This window comes from Colossoma macropomum, unplaced genomic scaffold (genome assembly GCF_904425465.1).
Source record: "Colossoma macropomum unplaced genomic scaffold, Colossoma_macropomum, whole genome shotgun sequence".
Lineage (NCBI taxonomy): Eukaryota > Metazoa > Chordata > Actinopteri > Characiformes > Serrasalmidae > Colossoma > Colossoma macropomum.
In genome coordinates, this window is record NW_023494801.1 from 4191950 (window position 1) to 4216451 (window position 24502).

Genomic DNA, 24502 nt, shown 5'->3' on the forward strand with positions numbered 1-24502 from the left:
TGCATATATTAGGTCTATGTTATTAACTAGGTTTGGGGCGGTATAACAGTAATATGGTACAGCGCTGTACGTAAACATGACGTCAATAATTAAAAATGATACCTTATTTCAAAACTATGATGTGTCAAATTTCTTTTCCACTAAAAGGGAGGAAACCAGAGCCAGGAAAAACCACAGAAATACTACACATCATTTGAGCTTTCACTCCCACACTAGTCCAATTTGCACTTTTTCCAATTTGCCCTGTGTGAAGAGATAATCCAGCCCTATGCATGGAAAGTTGCAGTCAAGTTTTAGAAATTCTTAATATTTCTTGTAAAAACACAGCTTTACTCATGTGGACGAATTGTTCTGGTGCTTGAAATGGGTTGACCAAAGCCTAAAGTTCACAAAAGCAGCGGAATGTTTGAATAAAATAGTAGATAATTGTTATCCTCATTGCTTCTTTCCGAAATCGCTGCAGCTTCAGCGGCTGAAAACTTTTTACACAAAATTTCACATCTGTGGGTCCTTAGTGATTTCCTGAGTGTCCATTGGTCAGTTTCTTGCAAAATATAGACGGATATAAACATCCACCAGTTCCACACGGTGAGAGGCAGATGATGTGTATCTCAGCCCCTCTTTATAGGCTCATAACTCTGTATGTGAGTCACATACAATCTCGAGATAAGATGGAATACCATATTTCTGTGCTGTTTATTGCACAGATATTAATAGAAACAGTGAGAAAAACTTGTGAAAACAGTGAAAACACAATTCTTCATAGATTAACAATATAATGTAGTTTTTGCTCTGAAACACTGCAAAAAAAAAAAACAAATATATATATATATATATAAATTTACTAAGTGATCACATCTTAAATCTAGTCAATATATCTCATATTTCATTATGAGATTATTTAACATACAAACCCATTTCCAAAAAAAAAGTTGGGACGCTGTGCAAAATGTAAATAAAAACAAAATGCAATAATGTGCAAATCATTTAAACTCTATGTTTCATTGAAAATAGTACAAAGACAACATATCAAATGTTGAAACTGAGAAATTTTATTGTTTTTTAACAGAAATTTGCCCATTTTGAATTTGATGCCAACAACACGTTCCAAAAAAGTTTGGACGGGGGCAACAAAAGACTGGTAAAGTCGTGTAATAAAAAAACACCTGGTGGTTGATTGAAAGCAGGTCAGTAACATGATTTGGTATATAAAGAGCATCTCAGAGAGGCGGAGTCTTTCAGAAGTAAAGATGAGGAGGGGTTCACCACTCTGTGAAAGACTGCATGATTAAATAGTGCAACAATTGAAGAATAACGTTTCTCAACATAAAATAGGAAAGAACGTTTGCTTTTTGTCATCTACGGTACATAATAACATTAAAAGATTCAGAGAATCTGGAGAAATCTCTGTATGTAAGGGACACGGCCAAAAACCAGTATTTGCTGGCTGTGATCTTTGGGCCCTCAGACAGCACTGCATTAAAAACAGACATGATTCTGTAGTGGAAATTACTGAATAAGCTCAGAAACACTTCTGAAAAACACCGTCTGTGAACACAGTTCATCATTGCATCCACAAATGCAAGTTAAAACTCTAAAACACAAGGATCCAGAAATGCTGCCACCTTCTCTGGGCCTGGGCTCATTTAAAATGGACTGAAGGGAAGTGGAAAAGTGTCCTGTGGTCCGACGAATCAAAACTTGAAATTTTTTTCGGAAATCATGGACACTGTATCTTCTGGGCTAAAGACCTCCTAGCTTGTTTGCAGTGCACAGTTCAAAAACCAGTATTCATTATGGTTTAGGGGTGCATTGGTGCACATGGCGTGGGTGATCTGCACATCTGTGAAGGCACCAATAATGCTGAATGATATATACATGTTTTGGCAACATTCTGCCATCCAGACGACGTCTTTTTCAGGAAGGCCTTGACTTTTTTAGCAAGACAATGTCAAACCACATTCTGCATGTATTACAACAGCATTGCTCCGTATTAAACGAGTCCGAGGGCTAAACTGACCTGCCTGCAGTCCAGAGCTGTCACCACTGAAAACGTTTGGGGCATTATGAAATGAAAAATACGACAAATGAGACCCCGAACTGATGCGCAGCTGAAATCCTGTATTAAACAAGAACAGGAAAGCATTTCACTTTCAAAACTACAGCAGTGTCACCTCAGTTCCCAAACACGTATAGTGTTGTTAAAAGAATAGGTGATGAAACACAGTGGTAAACAGGCCCCCCTCCTGACTTTTTTGGAATGTGTTGTTGGCAACAAATTCAAAAAGGGCATATATTTTTCTGAAAACAATACAATTTCTCAGTTTCAACATTCGATATGTTGTCTTTATAGTATTTTCATTTAAAATATGGTTTACATGATTTGCATATCATTTCATTCTATTTTTATTTACATTCTGCACAGCTTTCCAGCTTTTTTGGAAATGGGGTTGTATTTCTAGACTTTTTGTTTTATGTCATTCTATCTTACTAAAGAGTCTTGTTTAATTGGCAGATATTTACTTGTTTTTGAGCGTAATTTCTTGAACTAAGCATAAATATCTTATTTCTCAAAACAAGTAAAAGAATTTACCAATGGAATATGGACACTTTTTAAGATATAATTACTTAAAACATGCAACAATGTGTAGAAACAGGTTTAATAATCTAATAATATTCTTACAAAAATCTCATAATTAATATTACGCTATGTTGCACATGCAATATTAGCCATATTGACTACAATTAAGATGCTTTCAGTTGCTATGATATCATTTTTTGAAGTGAAGAGGGCAAAGTGCTCCACACAGAGCACGACAACAAGACTGAAGTGCTCTGTTATATAGACATAGATGTTAACTGTGTTTTCCTAATGTATAAAACCAATGTTTGTTGCTTCATGAAGCAAAACTAAGCTGATTATTGAGTGCAGTGCAGTCAAACTCTTGCAGCTAATTGGTAGCTACTCACAATCTGTTCACACAGAGCAGGAAGGACAACTTTTCTCCAGTGACTGCTTTACTGATGATGGCTGACTGCCTCACTTTGCATAACTAGGCTGGACAGAGGGGCCGCCCCTTGGCTGAGCCCCTGGTTATACAGCTTTCTTAGTTATTACGGAATCATCTACAGCTTCAGTTTCATCATTTTTACAGCTTCCTATTCCCTATTCGTATTATGTTAGAATGATTTTATACATGCAGCTGTGGCTAAACTGGTTTTATTTTAGTGTATATATATATATATATATATATATATATATATATATATATATATATATATATATATATATATCAATTTTTGTCATTTTTCAGTTTTCGACAGGATTTGAAAATGCCTGTTGTCCCCTTTACATTGTGTGCAAATTTCATGATGAATGAACCAAAAGAATCGGCCCAAAATTACTCAGAAAAATGTCTGGTTCCATTGACTTACATTAAAAGTAAAGTATGTTTTTTTCCTTCTCCTGTAAAGTTACCATTTTGTATATATATATATATATATATAAAACCTTCTAGCCTGCTTCACTTTGCCGAAAGGTTCTATTTAAGTGATGTTTTGATTCAACATGTCTGGGTGTGGCTAATGAAATTGAACCCAGTAGTCAATTGAATTTTGGATTTCTAGTTGATTTAGTAGCTAAGGGGGCCATTACTTCACATGGGGCTGTAGTAGGGCTGAACAGCATTTTTCCTTCAATACATGAAATTATAATAAAAAAAAAAAAGCATTCTGTGTTTCACAGTTATCTTTGTCTAATATTAAAAGTAGTTTGATGATCTGAAAGTGTGACGAATATGCAAAAATAGAAGAAATGAGGAAGGGGCAAAAACTTTTTCCCAGCACTGCATACAGAACACTCCCGGTCAAGCGATATGGTTTGCTGATTCTTGAAGTAAAAATAAGTCTACGGTCAACACATGTAAATATGTCTTTTTGAGCTAAATTTAGCGCACAATTCGTATTTGTTTGCTGAGTTTTACACACTGGAAAAAAAAAAAAAACATGTAAGATATTAAATACGCCTTAACTTTTGCACAGGCCAGTTTTCCAACCTGTTAAATTCAGGAAATAAACAGTAATTAAAATCCATTAAAATGTGCTGTACATCTGACCAGGGGCGCAGGACTCGAATCATATGACTCTGACTCGAGTCAGACTCGAGTCACGAATTTGATGACTTTAGACTTGACTCAAGAAAATCGAGTAAGACTTGGGACTCAACTTTGACTTCAACACCAGTGACTCCAACTCTGACTCGGACTTGACCCTCATGACTTATCTTATAACTGCTGTACCATTTAAGGTGGAACAGAAAATTTAAATAAGAAGCTGCAGGTGAAATAAAAGCATCATCAGCTTCGTACATTCATCATCATTTTGCTGTCTTTTCTGTAAACTTTGTTCAGAACGGTCGTTTTGGTTTCTGTTGTCGTCTAAATTTAGTTCAGTATTGGTTGTTTTGAGTTGGCTGAACTAGTTTTAGTGCTGAGCTAGTTTTATATCTCTGTTGATGGAAGAAACCCTCGTATCTCCAAAATGACAACTTTACAGGAGAAAGAGGAAACATACTCTACTTTTAATGTAAGTCAATGGAACCAGACGTCTTTCCAAGTAATTTTGGGCCGTTTCTTTTGGTCCATTCATCATGAAATTTGCATACAATATAAAGGACAACAGGTATTTTCAAATTATGTCAAAAACTGAAAACCACGAAAATGGAGATACACGGATTTGTTCTGACAGCAGCGACGTACAGCCATACACTACTAACATGTTGTCATTAAAAGGCTGTAGTACTGTTACCATTATTCAGTGTTATGGCCTTAAATTAGCTGAAGAATGCAGACTGACTTGTGTAGGACTCGAAGATTAGGACTACTGACTTGGGTCTCGACTTGACTGGCTCGGGACATGAATTAAGACTCAACTACCTTGACTCGGGACTTGAGTGTGAAGACTTAAGACTTACTTGTTACTTGCAACTTAGTGGCTTGTTCCCACCTCTGATTTAAAATAAAGTGAATTGCTTCTTTACAAGTGATGAACATGACTGTCATATGATTGGTTCGTATATAATATTGTTGCTTTCATAAGAACACCTCAATAATGTTTTTCATCTTTTCATTTTCTCACCATTTGAGCTCCCATTATTATGTACAATCACTTCACTTCATGCTAATTTTCTTTCTCCTTCAAGCTTTCTGGTTTAGCCTACAATGACAGCAATATCGTATGTTAATGCATTAAAACCTCCCGACCTAAAAACAACATCCAACTGCATGGCATCAAACTCACGCTGACCCCCCGAGCACTTATGAAAATGGCTCTGGTTGAATTTGACTTTGTGGTGTGAGTGGGTACTGGAGGCCGAGGTTGGACGAGGAGATAAGTTGAATGGTCTGTTTGTTCTGCCTCTCACTTCTGCATTTCGGCTCTGAGGTCGCGATTCGCGCCCTGGCAGGAAGCTAAGCTCAACGAGCGCTGACATACGAGGAAGGACGCTGCTGGAGAGAGGGCTCACAAAAAAAAAAAACAAGGCTTGGATATCTCTGCAGACCCCCAAAACGCAAGGGTAGGTACTGTATCACTAGGCTGGAAGATGACAGCACTTTTTCATTATTTAGGCTAATTATATTTGAAATAAGACCCATTTGAACAGATCTTTAGGTGGGGCTCACTTTCTAATAGTTTGCAGTGACAAAACAACTAAAAACGGTGGGAAGATAACATGATAAATATGCACAATATCAAAATATGCATGAACTACACTGACGTGTTCTAATAATATTGATTAAATTGACTGATATTTGGGGTTCTGCACTTGATATCAGATCAGCTGGAAGAACTTGCCTTTCTTTATTCATTTGTGTCATGAAAAGTTGCTCGTCTTTGTGTTCACACCTGCCATATACAGTACCCTGCATGTGTCAGGGGCCACTGTTCATTTATTAAATATTTAATTTCCAGGCAAAACTGCATTTTTACATTTCTACGTATTTCATTAAGGCATTAGGATGTAAACAGAGTCATTCAGAGTGGTTTGATGTGAAATGGTTCAGACTTCTTTACAGTGGTGGTGATAGGAACCAGGAGTTGCCATGACTACAACACAAATACAGACATTTTATTACTATCAAAAACCACCAGTGAACCTACACGAGTCTTCTGAGTTTATATGGAATGTTGATGATGGAAAAATCGGAGAAATTAATTTTCTTTAGGGTTTATTTGGCCTCACAACACCCTGCATGTATCCCTCCACAATGAGTGGATATTAAACAATAAACCAAAATATTCTCAAAACTATCCTAAAACAGTGTCTCAGACATCAGGCTGTGAATTCATAACAATTTCATAATTTGTTATAACTTTCTGTGAGAGAGCTTTTAGAGGTGGACGTCCGGTTCCTATCACCACCACTGTGAACAATTCTGACTTGGTTTCTCTAGAACAGAGCGTTTCACACCAAATCACTCGGAATGACTTTGTTTACATATTAACAATGTAATTACTGAACTTTAAAATGTCTGTGGAATTCCTGTTTATATAAGCATACGTATATGAAAAAATAGAAATGTAAAAAATATATTTTACATTTTATATGCATATTTTATCTCAATATACACTCATTTTTTGTGTTTAGTGTGTCCATTCTTTTCTTTTATCATAGCTTCAAAGAAATCTGCAGGAATATTTTTCAGACCTCCAAAGTTCAGTCGTAGAAGTTGGTTTAGATCGGGGGTGTCAAATGGCCATATTAAAAAATCTCAACAAATCTGTTTTTACTTAACCCCAACTGACCATTGTTTATTCAAAATATGCCAAAACCACAACAGCAAAAAATAGGCACTGAATACTTGAACGATTCAAAAATAATTTTAAATAAAAACGAATTGTTTTATATAAAACAATAGGCTACATTTGCTCCAGATAACTAATAAACCTCCTTTATTTCCCCCCAATGCACAGTAGGTTTTTGAAACTGCCCATTCGCTTGAACTGGACACCTGGCGTTCTTTTAATGGTGCTGTCCCATAGATCATTGCTGGAGAGGGGGTGAAAGCACACATTACGTTGCAGTGCATGCTCAAAACTGTAGTGCAGCTCATGATGGAATGGGCTAATATTAATATAAAATTAAAATCATTTTGCGGGCCTTATAGGATTGTGCCACTTGGTCCTGACTTCGTCCGCGGGCCATGGCTTTAAGCATTTAATGCTTTTCGTCATCCAAGTAACCCCAACCAGATTCAGTGTATTAAGGTGCAGCTTGATTTTCTCCTCTCTCTCAAAGATGAAAGCTTTAAGTGCTGTTTACCTGATGGTGGTAGTTTTGGTGTCTACCAGGTCTTCCAGGTGGTTGTTAGGAGTCTCGTTTTCTCTGTAGCTTTGTCCAGTCCAGTTTTCAAAACTTCTGTTTTTTTTAATTTCTTCATGCAAGTGGATTATCTTATATCTGATCTCCTCAGAAATTTCTTCTAAAAAATCACTAGTACTTGTACCTAATGGACATTTTGACTGGAAATGAGATTAATGAAGGGTGCACAGTAATGTAGGTGCCCGGTGTAGGTTGTAGCCCATCTATTTCTGCACAATATATCAGCCAACATTGGACCACCATTGTCTAGGTAGTATTTGGGGTGGTGGCTCTGTGCTCAGAAGCTAACCATCGATGACAGGATGGCTAAGACAAACCGTGCATCAGTAGATGGGCTATAGTCTCTAACCAGCCAGGTGGAGGGGGCTTTCCAATAAAGCGTCCGGTCTAATAGTGAAGTAGTGAGGTTGCAGGCCTGGTTGGTGGCCTGTAGGTGTAGCAGGTGCTTTTGATGAGCCCACACGGCTGCCATGTGGTGTATATTGGTGGTGTATAGCTGTGAGAGAAGACAAGCAAGGAAATTCTGACTCTCATGATCATTTGTTTATGTTTCTGCACCCATGATAAGCCTGTGAAGCGTGAACCGATGAACTTTAGCCGTGCAAGTATAGTCAGTGCAGAAAGCTATTTTAATTGGGTGTGTATGAGATAGAGTGAGAGATATTTGCGTTAGAGAGAGAGAGAGAGAGAGAAGAGAGAGAGAGAAAGAGAGTGAGAGAGAGAGAGAGAGAGTGAGAGAGAGAGAGAGAAACCACACACTTCCAGTGAGTCAAGCGCCGCTCTTTCGCGATTTCCTGTCGCACGCCTTGCATCTGCTGAACGCTGTCTCTGAGCGCTACACCCCGCACACACACACACACCCGCGCACACACACACACACACTCCAGCGACTCCAGCAGCTTTCTGCACTATTTATGCAACTCAACGGCTCTGCACGCGCTGCAGCTTGACTTTATGACATGATGGAATGACGTTTTATGCAACTTCATTGAACATATATAGTAATTTAAGAACAACCCACAATCGGACGCCTTGAAGAGAAGAAACTGGAGCTGATAGACACGTTTCATCTGGTTCCTCACTCACAGTCCTTGCATGAAATAGCTCTGGCTGTGAAATGAAAATAGGGCCTGCTTATTGCCAAACACTTGTTCCTGCCTCACTGAGTGAAGAAGGTCAGAATGAGTTATAAATACGCATTCATAACAAAATGAGAATGATTTATTCCGCCATGTGACCCCCCAAAATAATTAGACTACCGTTATGGTGGGTAGACCAGGCCGTGCCCCAGAATGTATAGACCATTCTACTGAATTAGTTCAAACTGGAGTCCCTCATCATTTATAGGTTACTTTCTATTGTCTGTCCAAAACCCTAACTCTGAAATTTCAAGTTGTGAAAATAATCCTTTTTTTCTTTATTTTATGAAGTTTTCGTTTCTTTTTTCAAAGATCTTTTTGGTGTCTTTTCATTCAAAAAAATGCCGTCCCACGTTTTCATGTCACTACCGAAACACAGTTTTAGTCCATAGGTGGAGGCTTATTTTAGCCACGCCCTTCCATTTTAAAACAGGAAATGAGGCTGCATCCCTGTCCCTCATGGCCACATGGTGAGCAATTAGATCAATTTTGAAGTCAATGTGTCCCAAAGTCTGGAAATCAGTGTGGAACATTAAGAATTGTCACTACCGAAACACATATTTTCTGCATTTAAGTAACTTTTTCTGTTTTAATGAAAAACAGTATCATTTTCTGTGTGGACAGCCGTTCAAAGCTGTGTTTGCTAGTCATGTACTGGCTAGCATTTTAGAGTTCGGCTCAAAATGAGCTAAAATTGTCACTACCGAAACAGTCACTGCTGAAACATTTGGTAAAGTTTCAGTAGTGTTGATACTGTTTAATGACGAAATACAATGTTCAATCATTTACTTTAACAAAATAAACATAACTAAAGTAAAACAAAGGGATTTTAGTTTGAAGTCCAAGTCAGTTAAAAGTCTGAAATGTGGTTTGAACTCTGACGTTGAAACGGTTCAGTAGAATGATCCATGTATGATCCATATAAATGAATCATTGTGATATATATCCATTTAAATTCATGTATGTAACGATCCAGAGATCTGTTCTAAAGAGCCTCATATTCAGGACAGAATCATCAGAAGAGTCACATTTACAGCAAATCACCAAAGATAGACTCATTTAAGAAATCTGTCTGGTAATTTATCTTCAACACCACACTCATAAAATGCTGTCTGTAACTAGTAGAAAGTGATGCATGCAAACCCTCCTGTGTTAATCGATGTAGCCTTTTACATTAGCCATGCACGGCGAACTGTAGCAGCTCACAGAAACGCTACTTTCACTTCAATTGCTCTCTGCTGCGCATTTCTATAGAAGCATATATAATAAGTAGTGGATTTATATGGGCATGATGATTGGTTGGTGGGGTGTTGCCCCCAAATAACCCCCTGATGCCTGGGTTAGACAGAGGGCCATATCTCGCTATAAAAGGTATGAGAGGTTGCCTAGGCTGCCTGAGCCGCATGCGACCCAGTGAGAATGTTTTATTTTTTGTTGTATTTTGTTTGTATGTGTGACGCCTTATAAAAACAGAAAGCAGGAATGATGCACACACATATATATTGTAATCCCAGTTGAAAAACTCCATTACGTGTTTCTGTTGGTTCCTAAAGGTTTTGTAATGTGTTTTGGCTTTGTTATTGGGTTGATATCACAGTGTAAAGGGTCCCAATGGTTTAACAGGTGACCAGTGACTGATTCTAAATACATTTATTGGGTTTCTAATGAGATCTAGGTGTTTTACAGGGAACTAGTGGTCTCTATTGGAAACCTTCAAGGCAGGTTCCCATTAGAAAGTGAAATCGTTAGGTTTTAATAGTAATGGTTTCTAACGGTCCTTTTTCAGCAGGGATATATTTCTATGGTGCACACACCACTTAAACTTAATTTATAATGCATTTTATTTCTATTTCTTTCTTTTTTCTGTCTTTCTTTCTTTCCTTATCTTTTTTACAACTGATTTATTCAATATATGTATATATATATATATATATATATATATATATATATATATATATATATATTTTGTATCAGCCTTTTTTGCATTTTTTTCAGCATACAAGATAATATAATAGGTAGGTGGTCACTTAGGACCCTAAAATATACGACCCTGGCTAGACAGTTCTTGTCCCAGTTTAAAGGTCCTGTGCTTTGAACTGGCGTTCTTTTCTTCCCCCACCCGTTTTCCGGCAGCTGGCGTCTCGGCTACTGGGTCATTCTTAAGAATGATATACTTTTTCCTTTTGACCTAAATGAAGTGACCTTCTAAACCGCGCTCCTCCACACTTCACCATCTAAAGTGTTTGAACTGTTAGCCAATAAGTAGCGCAGGGGGGCGGGGCCTGTCGGAAAACGGGTGTGGGGAGGAAGCAAAAACTCAGGGGGTGGTGTTTTACTGCTCGCTTCGGAGGCGCTGCAGTGTTTCTGGCCCCGATCTCAGCACCGCGGTGTGATGAAGCTGCTGAACGAGGGTAATTACTCTTTATTTCTTATCTCTCGTAGAGCTCAGGTGAGAATAGCCTCAGCGTGGTGTGTGTAACTGTGATAGAACAGCCGAGCTGCTCGGCCTGAACTCAGCTGGGCTTCACGTTTAGATCAACAGGCAGCTCAAATGAACTTTGCAGCGAGTTTCACTGTGAACTAAACCGGATTGTGCGGCATGTAAGGAGCATCTCAGCTGCCTAACAGCAGAGCAGCGCCTGTGAACACTCAGCCTCTAGTTTTACTCTGTGTTTATTCGCCTACATCTATGTATTTATTGATATTTGTCCACTTTCACTTTGTTTAACATATGGAAATCTGATTTATGGCAATATGTGGGTTTCAACTATGACATATATCAGTATATATGGACACTTATTTGCAACTGGCCATATATCAACATATTCAAACGTATGTGTAACACATACATTTAATATTATATAAGACAAATATTATTCATATATGGATGGCATATGTTACTCATATATGCTAAGTTTATGAGAACTTTTTATGCATCGTCTTTGTTTCTTCTTACTTCTGAACAAAGTGAGAGTATAGCTGCTTAACTGAACTCTAAAAACATGCACATGTAAGCTATGCTTGAAACGTGAAATAATTGAAAATATTTTCCTTAAAACATTTATTTAATTTAATATGTAGATATCGCTGCGGTCGGGACAAAACCTCGTATCTCCATTTTTCGTTTTTCAGGTTTTGACATAATTTGAAAATGTCTGTTGCTCTTTACATTGTATGTAAATTTCATGATGAATGGACCAATAGAAACAGCCCAGAATGACTTGGAAAAAACGTCTGGTTCCATTGACTTACATTAAAAGTAAAGTATGTTTTTTCCTTCTCCTGTAAAGTTACCATTTTGGAGATACGAGGTTTTCTTCCTACAACAGTGATATATTATGTAAGACAAATGATCCATATATTATTTATGTATGTGTTCACTCACCTATTAGACATGTATGATTTCTATATTATGCATTTCTGTCCCATACTTAAATATATGACAACATATATCTGCATATATATAATGAAAGTGAAACATATGCCCGAACCTTTATAATATATGCATATGGCCATATATCAGATTTCCGTATGGGTTATTACACTTTCTTGGCCGTATCTTGTTTATTAAGAGTGAATCAGCTGATTTGCTCATGTTAGTATGCAGGACTTTTTCTCGCTATGTGAGACAGCTGTTTAGGGCCCACAGACCACCACAGGGGCCTTTGCATATATCGCTACTGTCGGAACAAAACCTGATAACTTTAAAGGAGAAGGAAAAAACATACTTTACTTTTAATGTAAGTCAATAGAACCAGACTTTTTTCCAAGTCATTTTGGGCCGATTCTTTTGGTCCATTCATTATGAAATGTACATATAATGTAAAGAGCAACAGGCATTTTCAAATTATGTTAAAAACTGAAAAACGGCAAAAAATGGAGATAGAAGGTTCTGTTCCGACAGCAGCGATATACTTTTAAAGCATATTTAACCCCTTAAATGGCCAGGTCCCACCAGCAGGCCCAAGGTTATATTACACACTTATATAACCTAAGAATAGCTCAGCTAGTTTGCGTTGGAGTCCCTGTAGTTACTAAATAATAAGCCTTAGTAAGTAACAGGATAATAAGGGGATAATATAGTATATTACTATATTCCTATATCAGAATTGAATTATTCTTGTTCTATGCATGCATTGAGATTCGCGGGGTGTGGGACCCCACAGTAGGATATCACTCAAGACCCCCAAATGTTCAACAACAGGCCCGCCTATACGAATCAGTGCTAAAATAAAAATATCAAGTATGGTACTGTACAAAAGTCAGTCTAAATGGCTGTTAAATATGTTATTCATTTTTCAGAGGCAGAAAAGAAAACAGAAACATACATTTAACAGAGAATCACACAGACGCCTCAACAAACACATATAATATTAATACTTTTTGCCTTTATTACAGCAACCATTCTTTTCAGCAGCAACATTTTCCCACACCTCCAAAGTTCAGTCTTAGAAGCTGGTTGATGATTTTCTGAAGTAATCAAACACATTCAGTGGTGTTGAGGTCTGGACTCTGGGGTGGTCAGTCCATCGTTCAGCTTCTTTGTTTGATGTGTCCGTCTCCTTTTCTCAGTGAGGTTCTTCTTGAACAGCTACACATCCTTTCAGACCCACAGCGCTGAGTCGTCTTCTCACAGTGGAAGGATGGACAGAAACACCTGTGGATGTTTTCAGATCTGAAGCAGCTTGATTTTCTCCTCTCTCTCAGAGATGAAAGCTTTAAGTGCTGTTTATCTGACTTATCAGTTTTGGTGCCTACCAGGTCTTCCAGGTGGTTGTTAGGAGCTACATCTTCTCTGTAGCTTTTAGTAATGTTTTCGAACTCCAATTTTGGAAAGTCAAGTGAATTATCTTATACTTAATCTCCTCTGAAATACCTCCTGAAAAGGGCTTAAGGGCTGTTTTGACTGGACGTTTAATAAAAGAAAGGTGGTCTCTGACTTTTGCACCATACTGTATAAGCTAGCATAACATATCAATGCTAACATACACACCTGTACAAAAGTTTGGAATGACTGCTCAAATGTTTGCAATCATACTTCCAATTAATATCTAGCTGGTTTTGTTACAGATACATTTATATGATCATTTTAATATGTTCATTGTACTCTGCAGCTTTATGATGAACAGAGGTTCTGAAATGACTGAGGCAGCTGTATAACATCAACATGAGAAAAATGTATATCCAGAATGATGCTAAAATAAAATGACACACTGGAGGGATGGACAGAATGATGATAGTTTTTCAGGTCGTTTATCTGATGGGGCAGTTTTGGTGTCTACCAGGTCTTCCAGGTGGTTGTTAGGAGCGCCGTTTTCTCTGTAGCTTTTAATAATTTGGAATAAACCCATTTTTTACATTTCTCCTCCTTTTTTATGCAAGAGGATTTTCCTATATCTAATGTCCTGAAAACTGAATAACTCACACTTAACAGCTGTTTTGATTGGAAATGAAATAAATGAAAGTTGATCTCTGACATTTGCACTGTACTGTTGCTTATCTTTATAGCTAATATCATGACGTGACAGCCTTTCTAGTCTTTCTAGTTCCTTTCATTTGACTCGCAGCCGCATTTCTGGACTTACTGCAGAAATAAACATGTATTAATGTACCAGTCGGTGAGATTTCCCATCAAAACATAATTAAACATGATTAGCTGTTTGTGCTGGTGGTTGTGGGATGTTTCACGAACAAGAAATTCTATCTAAATTGGTTGTTTTAAACATGCAGACTTCCTGTTTTGATGCCACAGAAAGCCATGTGGCCTGCAGCATGCTGCTGTTGGTTTTGCGAGCAAAATTTGAATTGCTTCTTCATTTTCTAGCAACCCAATCACTCGTGATGATGTTATATTCAGGCCTGTAATATTCTGCCAATAGAGTCACATAATGTTAGCGTGCAGGGATGCAATGATATGGGAATTCTGGCCAGTATTTTTTCCCTAGATATCTGCCAATGGCGATGGTGATATACACATTTATAAGAATATGGACTAAATCTACCTGGATTAGCAGAGAAATACAACACTTACAGAGTTATAAATGCAATAAAATGGATAAAATGCAGATATTGTAGCACTGTAACCAAGCGTTGCCTAAACTTTCTGCTCAGCCAGAGTATAAAAAAAAATATTTTGGTCAAATCTAACCATCTGTCCGATGCAAATACTTTTTTAAACAATTAGTCGAAGTTACCACAGTTTATACTGCTTTGTTTCTTCAATAAAACTACTAAATTTAGTAATCTAGTAAGGAATAATACATATTTTTAAAGATGAAAGAATACAGTTGTGCAAATGATTCTCATAATTTCTTATGAACTGAGTGAAAGTGCATTTTTAACCCTTTAATTCAAAGCCAATAGTAGCTATTTCTGCTACTCTAATTTAATAATTTAATGAGGTGATGCCTCAGCAGCTGAAAATTGGTCAAAGTTTTATTCCGTTTGGTCAAAAACACGCAAATACATAAATAGGCATATAAACACACCAGCGGCCTTTTATTGTTACTCTGATGAAACAGATCAATAAGGGTTCCAGAACTACAGCAGTGCATGAACACCAGCGTGGAGCTTCTTTTACACAGCGATAGGAAACACGGTAGCGCACAGAAAGCTCCAATTAGACATGCTGATCCATTTTACTGACCAACATGGACATGCATGTCCACCACCTGCTCTGGAGGCATATTTTAATCAGTTAAAGGAGACAAAAACAAACATGACGAATGGCTCGCTGACAATGCGTTACGTAAGACAGGGTTAAATGGGTCATTGTGCTTTCATTCTCAGGTGTAGTCAAAATAGTTTACCCACATATAGAGTTACGGGACTGACAGCATTTGAACTGATGCAGCAGAAATATTGGAGGCTATTCTGCTGGCCGGTGCTGCTACTTGCAATATTCTTATAATAATAATCTCACAATGAGAAATTTTAGGGTATTGAATAGATTAAACTCTTAGAAGTGGCTCTAATTATTTTTAGCTGTAAAGTACCAACTACAAGTGTTTTGTTTCACCTGATTTGGTGCAAATTTATGCCATAAAAATAAGTATTTAAGACATAAACCTATTTAATGAACTTATAAAGGTTGTGCGAAGTCTCTGTGTATATATATAGAGTCTATGAGGCTTTATCAGTTTCTGCTCTGGTGACGTGCACTGTGGTGGTGCCGGTTAGCCGTATAGAGCCCATGCGTCAAACACAAGGCACGGGGGCCAGATCAGGCCTGTAGTGTTATCCTATCTGGCCTGTGAAATTATTTTCCTTTTCTATTAACAGTGGCCCATTTCACAACATGCTACACAACAATCCCCAGTGTGCAGTGCAGAATAATGTGCGTAATGTAATGTAATGTAATGTGGCCTATTGTAATGGGCATAAGGTTGTGTACTGTAGCCTATTTATATATTTGGGTCGTTCTACAGAAACGTCCACTTTTTTATCTCTCCATAGGAGTCACTGGTGTTACCCATCCTCATTGGTGTTACATATAAGAAAGGTAACACCAGAGACATTTTTAATGAAAAATACATTTTACAAAATGACTACAGAGCATCAAACCACATGTTGTCAATCATGGAATATCCACTAAAATATGGAATTTAATTTGTATTCTATTTTTTCACAATTATCTCAGAATAAAGTCGGTCACACCAGTGACTTCAGCTTAAAGCTTCATATGAAATCATGAGCTAAATGAGAAAATCTCTGATAACTGAAAGACACAGTGGACTCGCCATGTGCTTTTCTTCATAGATCCTCAGAAAATAAGTAAAAGGAAGTCAAGTGATGTCATCAGTGTGGCTTTTATTTCAAAATAAAGATTAGAAATAGAGATTTTTGATACACAGTAACATCAGTGACACGACTCCTGGGGACCACAAGTTTCATTATATATTTTATAATATTTATTTGCCATTTGTTTTCTTTATGTCATTTAAATCATATATTTCCTAGTCATGTTTAGATTATTGCAGTTAAAATTGCAGGAAAACGTTTTTTTACCTTAAAATATGGCCTCAGCCTTTATACATGACTGTGAGGACGAGCTCTTCTGTGGTGCTTGGAATTCTATATGATTATTGCTAAATTGAGACTCAAGAAGATGTAATTGTTGAAATAACATATTGCTTTATTATAAAATAAAAATAAATTGTAAATCTTACATGTTTTTCAAGTATAATATATCTGTAAACGCTAGGGACACAAAAATAGAATGACTTTATTTATTTATTCATTTTTGAACATTTAACAATCAAATAAAAGCAAAGACGTTCTCTGGCACACAGATTTGTAGAGGTTTTTTAATATGGCGTGGATAATATTTAGGGATTGAGTTTGACACCCCTGGTGTCTAGTTCTTTAGTAACCTTGAAGAAAATCTTGTTGTTTGAAAGTCTGAAGTCAAAAGTCTTTTGGATTTGGCGCTGGACCTGCTAACTCTCTGTGAGCTGTCACATTTTGAAACACAGATTGAGAGGGGATCTAAAGCTAAATCCCTGCTCTGATTGGATCTGCTGGATGGCCTGTATTATCCCCTGATTGGCTACCAAGTGATGGTAAAGCTAAAAAGGTGCAGAAAAAAATGGTGATCTAATGGACAGGCAGTAAAGATGACTCTGCAGATGTGGTGCAGATCAGTTCCGGGTTTTCACAGACGTTTTTATTTACCTGTGCTGGCTCACTGCTTTTTACACCACAGTAAGGGTGGAGCTCCTGTGACACTTGTTCCGGCCCTACTGTTAAAACAGACATGCCACCAAAATCTGTTGTCCCTCTATTGAGGACAGATTGTCACTTGTGGGTTCAGAAAGCACATCTCCATTTTACCATTCTGTCCGTGGTTTGCCATGATTTTCTGCACAGCGTTTGACAGCGGTGCATCTTCACCGACTGAGCTGGAGCTTTCGGGTAGCAAAATATGCCAGATTACGTGCTGCACAGCTGGCACATGTGGCAGGCACATACTGGAGAGCGGCCGCCATATACGTATAGTACACACTGTCAGAAAGCAATGCTTCTCTAGTTTAATGTGGAATTTTTTGATCTTCGTTTATTTTCATATAGAGTTTTTAAGTTTGTTGATAAGTTTAAATGCAGCGTTCCCTGAAAGCACCGTCAGTGCAGTATTTATTCATAACCTCCTTTTCACAATTTTCTTGTTTTGCAATTTTTTTGCAAAATGCAGTTTTCTTGCAAAGTGCAATTTTCTTGCAAAATGCAGTTTTCTTGTTTTGCATTTTTTTTTTTGCAAAATGCAATTTTCTTGTGAAATGCAATTCTCTTGCAAAATGCAATTTTCTTGTTTTGCAATTTTATTGCAAAATGCAATTTTCTTGTTTTGCAATTTTCTTGCAAAATACAATTTTCTTGTTTTTTTGTTTTGGACATCTTCCCAATATTCACTGTTGATGGAATATATTTCTATGTATGGTTTACAAAACTGGATTTTCAACTTTGAGGTCAGCATACATGTCAGTGTTTATTTTATAGTGTACTGTGTTTGTTGTAGTTCTACAGTGAGATGCAGAGAGCTGCAGTTGCCCATTTTATCTCGGCCCGGCTGTCTTTGTGGGGAGGTGTGAATAGTTTTCACAGCCGGAGGTTCTCACCCGCCCCTTCCAGCTCTCATTGCTCATTAGCAGGTCAACATTTGACACACAGAGAGATAACAGTGTTTTATTTGATTGTTTTATTAAAAAGATCAAGTTTCCTTCCGTTTAAAGAGGTTAACATGTTTAAGCTGCTTTACTTGCCAATATATCCTTTTGTGAAGTGTGTAAGAAACCTAGCTAGGCTTAACTCTCATTTCCGCCGTGTTCCTGAGTTGAGATGGAAAAGCCATTAACGTTTGGATCCTCTGCTGCTGCTCAAACCTGCTGCTTAGTGAAGAAAAGGTATTTTTGTGTGTCTAGTGTGTGTAGACACTTCCCCATAGATCTCATAGAGATACCCATCTGGTGTGGTTTTGCATGCCACTCCTTTAAACAAAAAGGAAATAAAGTTCTTCAACAGAAGTGCATTTACAGTAACGTCTGCCTTCCACTCACTATTTGCATGTTAGGTATTAATATCTCGACCCACTGAATTGTTTTGTTTGTATTTTCATGTCAGGTGACATGCGGTATTAAGAAATGCATCTGTGTGAAATGCGATACGTCATGCAATGGAACTGAACTGAGTAGCTGAGGTAGAATTCCATGTAATGTGGTTTTTGACATGCATGGTTGAGATTTCATGCTGTGTGTTTGCTATTTTGGGCTCTACGTTTTTGGGCCTTTGTTGTCAGTGGTTGGCGATACGATATCATTATTGTGAAAACTGATATCCCAGTACACTCTTCTGACTATATGATGGGTTTAGTCAGTACTTCTAGACCTGCATGGATCATAAAGAAGACAGGACTTGGACCAATTCTAGAGAGCCTGTAAACAGCAACAACCAGTGCATAGTAACTGTATGATCCACACAGTAACAAGCAGCTGATTGGATGGCAGCCCAGCATGACATCATCTTATTTTGATTGATTTATTTTTGGCCAAAATGTCTCCCAGTCATGTGATGTTCTTAGTAAGCTCTGAAGTCGTTCACTCCTGTTCAGTAGGTGAACTCCTGGCTCCTGCTGTTGACTGAATTACTAAGCAAGTCATTAATAGTCAATCATTTTGACTATTAATCAAGTTTACTATGTCATAAATATGTATAAAAATGGGTGTGTCCACCGGAATATGTATCTTACTGTACGAGGGAACATTAGGAGAACTTAAAATATATAAAACATGTTATCATCACAAACTGATAATTAGTCAAGCTGATTCATTAAGAAGGTTTTATTTTACCTGATTAGGTCCTACAACAGAAGAAGCTTGATTAAGTGTCTCTCTCTCTCTCTCTCTCTCTCTCTCTCTCTCTGTCTCTCTCTCTCTCTCTCTGTCTCTCTCTCTCTCCCTCTTTCTCCCCTTTCCTCACTCTCTCTCCCTCCCTCTCCTTCTCACACTTTATTTCTCTCTCTCTCCTCCCTACCATATTCTCTTTCTGTCTCTCTTTCTGTCTCTCTCTCCACCCCCCCTCTCTCCCTTTCTCTCTCTACCTCCTCTTTCCTCACTCTGTCTCCCTCCCTTTCTTTCTCACACTTTATTTCTCTTTCTCCCCTCCCTACCTTATTCTTTATTTCTCTCTCTTTCTGTCTCTCTCCATCCCTTATTCTCTCTTTTTTCTCCTCTCTCTCTCTCTTTCCCTCTACCTCCTCTTCTTCTCTCTCTCTCTCCCTCCTTTATTCTTTGTTTCATTCTCTCTCTCTCTCCCCCTCTCTCATTCTCACTTTCTCTTTCTACCTCCCTCTCTCTCTTTTTCTCTCTCTCCCCTCCCTCATTCCCTCTTCCTTCCTCTCTTTCTCACGCTTTCTCTCTCTCCCTCCTTTATTCTTTTTTCTCCCCCCCTCTCTCTCTCTACTTCCCCCTTCATATTTCTCTCTTCCTCTCTCTCTCTCTCCCTCCCTCCCTTATTCTGTTTCTTCCCCCTCACTTATTCTCACTTTCTCTTTCTACCTCCCTCTCTCTCTTTCTCTCTCTCCATCACTCTTTTTATCCCCCTCTCTCTTTGTCACCCTCTCTCTCACCCCACCTTCTCTTTCGCACCTTTTCTCGCTCTCAGCCATTCTCTCTCTCTCCACTTCTTTCATTTTTTCTCCCACTCTCTCTCTTTCTCTCACTTGCTCCTTCTCTCTCTCTTATTCTCTCTCTTTCTTTTTCTTTGTCTCTCTCTATCCACCTCTTTGCTGATTCAGTCTAAGTTAAAGTGTTGTTCTTCAGAAAGCAGTGTGTAAAAAGCTGACAGCAGTGGGTTCTGATCCGGTTCCTGTAAAGCTGCTTTGTGTCGATAGTAAACAGTGCTACAGAAATTAAAATGAATTGAACTGATTTGAACAGTGGAACTTCTTAGAACATCCACTGTCTACCAGTGCAGGAACTGAAGTGCGTCAGAGTCCGTTCTGCTCTTTTTAGATCTTTCTGGTCTAAAATGAAATCCTGACGCTCCAAAGCGAGAGGTGTGGTCAACACTAAATAATGCACGGACACAATATTTGTGTCACACTTATATTGACCTGCTTTATTTTGAAAATAATTTGTTCTTACATGAATAACTAATTCATCAAAAACCCACAAAAGCTCAGCTGGAGCTGTGATTGGTCAGAATGGTACACCTGGTGCACTGTGATTGGTCAGAGAATTCATTTGCAGCAATCTGTGATATTAGTTTTTACAAATTATTTATACGGTCAAATGATATATATTGCCACTGTCCATAAAAAAAAAAAAAATAAATATATATATATATATATATATATATATATATATATATATATGATATATATGTATAATATTTGGCTTTTTGGTTTTATCTTTAATGTAGTACAGAGTTTCCACTAATGCCAAATATTATCTATACATAATTATATATATAGATAGGTTTTCCAGACAAATAAGAAAAATTCTGGTCATAGAGTCACATTCAAATGAAATGTTTTGTAGATTTTTTAATTAGTTAACAGATCTTCTACAGAGAACACATTTCCACACATTTTAATGCACAATTGCTGTTAAAAACATAAAATGAGGCCTGTGAAAAATCATGTATTTATATTTGATTTTTATATCATATATTTTCTATGTTTTATTTACTTATTCTGCACTACGAGTTTGCAGAATAATGCTTGTTGAAGTGTGTTCTCTGTGGGGGAGGTGTTAACTTATTTTCACAAACAAAATCCCCAGGACTCTTCTTCGTACAAACACACACGTGGTATGGATTGAAAGTTTAGAATCTGCACTTCCCACACAATCTCTCCGTTACTGTGAGTTACGAGTGAGAAATGATTCAGAAGAATTTACAGCACACTTTTGATTTCGCCGCTGATCACTGAGATTTCACTGAGCTCTGTTTAAAAGTCATAGATGTGATCGTTTTGGAGATCCTTCTCCCTCCTCTGTTGCCGTGGTTACCCTCTGACTCTGGCCTTCTTATCAAGCAAAGGCAGATGAGCGTGTGTGGTGGCAGCGGTGGAGCCGCATTAGCCCGACTAACATATCAGCTCTATCATCTAAACACAGCCCATCAGAGAGGGCTTTCACACAGAGACCGAGGGACCCCTGATCCAGACCCTCAAATCACGTTCAGGGCTGAACGCAGCTTAGAAGTGAAAAATAAAGCAGAAAAGATTATGTCAGCTGTACCATCAGACGCACGAGGAATGTTCTGAATCATTCACACTTCTCTGGAATGAACTGAAAAAGCAGAAGTTGGATGCACTGAAGAAGAAGTTTCCGGCAATCGGATCTGAACATGCCATATCCTGCATTTCTCTTGTGTTTTTTTTTATTTTTCAGGTCCACTTTCATATCGTTTGTACCAAAAACAGTCGTGATTCATTTTCACATGACATTTGTATCACTTAGAGCAGGGATCGGCGACATGTGGCTCTTTTACTTCCCTATTATGGCTGAAGTCATCTTCTCATTCACCAGCTTCTTGTTTGAATTGTCCCGTTCCCCCTTAAATGGTGCAGCAGTTACATTCTGGAGCCATTTAAGGTGGAACGGGAAATTCAAACAAGAAGCTGGCGAATGAGAAGCTGAATTCAGTTTCGTAAAAAGTCGAACACTGAGAGACGTTTTACAATAAACTATTCCACTTTTGTGGAAAAGTTTCCTGCCGGAGATGCGAGAAAAGTGGTTATAGCTGAGCTAAAGCTTAAAGCAGAACAGAGTAAGTCTGTGTTTTTGTTTATATTATATTTTTTTTGCCTATACTATCACATTAGCACATACTGAGACATATTTACAGCCAAATGGACATAAAATGTTGTGGATCCCAAGGTGGTTTGATTTTTATTGAAAGGGCAAAATGGCTCTTCCTAACATTAGGGTTGCGACCCCTGACTTAGAGTTAAATTGGCTGTTTGTGTTACTGCGCCTTTAAGACTGACATAGGTTAATGAGTTCTGTTCTGATTGGTCGGCTTGCATTGTGCATCAATCAAAATACAGCCCCGGCTAAAACACTCCATCTAACTTCATTATGAGTGGGCGGAGCTAAACTTCTGTATGCAAAATAGGTGGATATATGTAAGCGTGCTGGTTTTTGTGACATCACAACATTCAAAACGGGCTGTTTTTTGCAGGCTAGTTTCCATATATGGACTATAAGGATATTGTTTTGAAAACATTGTTTAAGTACTACATCAAACACTTTTACTTCGAATGAGTGGCAGTTTTCTATTATATAGGACTTTTATGTAAATAAGTAAATATAAACAAGTAAATAAATAAATAAACAAACAAATGTAAAAGCTATGACATTAGCTTTACTTTTACTTTCAACACTCTGATGGCTCTTCAAGGGTTCTTCAGTAAAGGGACTGGATCTATTTAGAACCATGAGTTCTATATAGAACCATTTGCATGCTTAAATCGTTCTTTGCGTGGTGAAATGGTTCTTCAGTGTTCTATATGGTTCTGTATAGAACCTTTTTCAGATAGCACCAAAAAGGGTTCTGCTATTTTACGATGTCAAGTTTTCTCCATCAATCTGAAGAACCTTTTAAGCTGGAAATGGTTCTATATAGAACTCTTGGTTCTAAATAGAACCATTCCAGTTACTAAAGAACCCTTGAAGAAGCATCTTTGTAAATAGTGAAGTGTTTCAGATGTGGCAGATTAGCGCTACGTTCTAAGATGCTGCTTTTTTGCACAGCGGGGTTGTGGTTGGTGTTGACAATCTATAATTGATTATTAAATGATAACGTTTCTTCGCAGGCGCTTCCTGCAACAGCACTTCTCACAGAATGTGTTATTTCTGCTTTTGCGAGAGGGGAATTATCATGTCAAAAAATATCAGAGGGCTGTGAGACTGTTCTAGCTGTGATGATCTCACAGGAGCTAAAGTTGGAGCTGCTGGAGCTTTGAGTGCTGGAGATAATGATGCACAGAATGGCGGAGCTGTGTTGAATGGTGAACTGAAACAGTGCTGTCAGTTCTACCGTGCTTTGATGTCGTATAAGTCCTGGCAGGAATGTTTTCTTTTCAGAGGCAAACTTCATCTGTAAGCATGGCCCCCAGGTCTTTTATATTCAGCTATGGATTCTGTATATTTATTACAACTACACAGTCTAAACAATGCCAGTTTAAAATTCATCACATCTACAACTTTTAATGCTTTATCACATGATGTTGCCTCAGGGCAACAAACCCACTTTCCTCACTTTAGAATACATACTTAATAACAAAAAAGGTTAATAATGAGGGGAAAACAAAAAAAAGCAAACCAATAAACTAATAAAAAAGCTTAAGCTTACTTAAAAATGTTATGAGATATTGCTAAAAATTGCTTTTGTTGCCTAGAAGCAACATTGTGTGACAGTGGAATGCATGACAAACGAAGTAGCCACTTGACATCCCATTCTAAATCCATAGGCATTAATATGGAGTCGTTCCCTCTTTGCAGCTGTAACAGCTTCCACTCTTCTGGGAAGCTTTCTACAAGATTTTGTGTCTGTGGGAAATTTTGTCCGTTCGTCCAAAAGAGCATTTGTGAGGTCAGACAGTGATGTTGGATGAGAGAGCCTGGCTCGCAATCTCTAGTTCCCAAAGGTGTTGGATGGGGTTGAGGTCAGGGCTCTGTGAGGGTCTGTCAAGTTCTTCCACACCAAACTCACCCAGTCAGGCCTTTATGGAGCAGCTTTGTGCACTGGGGCTCAGTCATGCTGGAACTGAAAAGGTTCTTCCCCAAACTGTTCCCACAAAGTTGGAAGAGTACAATTGTCCAAAATGTCTTTGTGCTGAAGCATTAAGATTTCCCTTCACTGGAACTAAGGGTTCTAGACCAGCCCCTAAAAAACAACCCCATATCATCATCCCTCCTCCGCCAAACTTCACAGCTGGCACAGTGCAGTCAGGCAGGTAACGTTCTCCTGGCATTCACCA

The 24502-nt window shown here is 38.0% G+C and overlaps 1 protein-coding gene across 2 annotated transcripts in view; it reads left to right on the top strand.

Moving 5' to 3' along the window:
- Positions 1–5457: 5457 nt before the first annotated feature.
- grap2a (GRB2 related adaptor protein 2a) overlaps positions 5458–24502 on the top strand; it is a 48364-nt gene continuing 29319 nt past the window's right edge. Inside the window, exon 1 of one of the 2 annotated variants that reach the window (XM_036590334.1) lies at positions 5458–5575. The gene's annotated coding sequence lies outside the window, so the exon portion shown is untranslated. Of the gene's footprint in view, positions 5576–10823; positions 10932–24502 lie in introns of those variants that run through there. The other variant, XM_036590332.1, reaches the window with a different exon arrangement.